The following is a 964-nucleotide window of genomic DNA, read 5'->3' on the forward strand; positions in this document are numbered from 1 at the left end:
GGTGTTCTGGTCCACCTGTCCTCAGGTGTTCTGGTCCTCCTGTCCTCTGGTGTTCTGGTCCTCCTGTCCTCTGGTGTTCTGGTCCACCTGTCCTCAGGTGTTCTGGTCCACTCCTCATAAGCAAACTTCTCCAGCTGTCTCAGGACTGAAGGTTCTTCCTCCAGATGTTTCAGCTTCTTCCACAGATGTCCAACATGATTTAGATCACGTCTCAGAAGGACACTTCAGAACAGTCCAGGGCTTGGTTCTGATCCAGTCTTGGTGATTTAACTGTGTTTTGGATCTGTATCTAGTTGGAGGACCTTGACCTGCAGCTGAGACCAAGCTTTCTGACACTGAGCAGCACGTTTCCCTCCAGAATGCCTTGATGTCTTGTCCCCTGCACAGATCCACGACACCCTGTGAAGAACAACGATGATGATGAAGACGATGGTGACAAAAAGAAGAAGACCTCCTCACCTCCTACGTCATGTGACCCATAAAGCCAAAGATCTTTAAGAGGACCAAACAGGGTCCTCACCTGAGCTGTGGGAGCAGGTCTTCTCCAGACCTCTTGTCCGGTCAGACAAAGCAGACTGAAGTCTAGCGCTGATGAAATTATTTTATTATTTAAAAAACTCCATACCTCCTGGTCATGTTTGTACCACGATGACGAAGCTGCAGAACCTCCAGTTTGAGCTCCTCATGATACTTTTAATTCAGATGATTTCATCAAACTAAGGAGCACAATCACCATCCACGAGCTTTCATGTATCTATGGAGTTCACAGTATTCATTAAATGAGTACAAAGCTTTAATTGACAGGGTGTTATGAGGTTCTGCCGGGTCTTTCAGGTGCAGTTCTGACCCAAAGCAGCAGATGTCCGTCCCCTGACTTCCTGTCCTGATCCTCACTTCCTGTCCTGATCCTCACGTCACCTGTCCTGATCCTCACTTCCTGTCCTGATCCTCACTTCCTGTCCTG

The sequence above is a fragment of the Nematolebias whitei genome, chromosome 8 (genome assembly GCF_014905685.2).
Source record: "Nematolebias whitei isolate Nwh7 chromosome 8, NemWhi1, whole genome shotgun sequence".
Classification (NCBI taxonomy): Eukaryota; Metazoa; Chordata; class Actinopteri; order Cyprinodontiformes; family Rivulidae; genus Nematolebias; species Nematolebias whitei.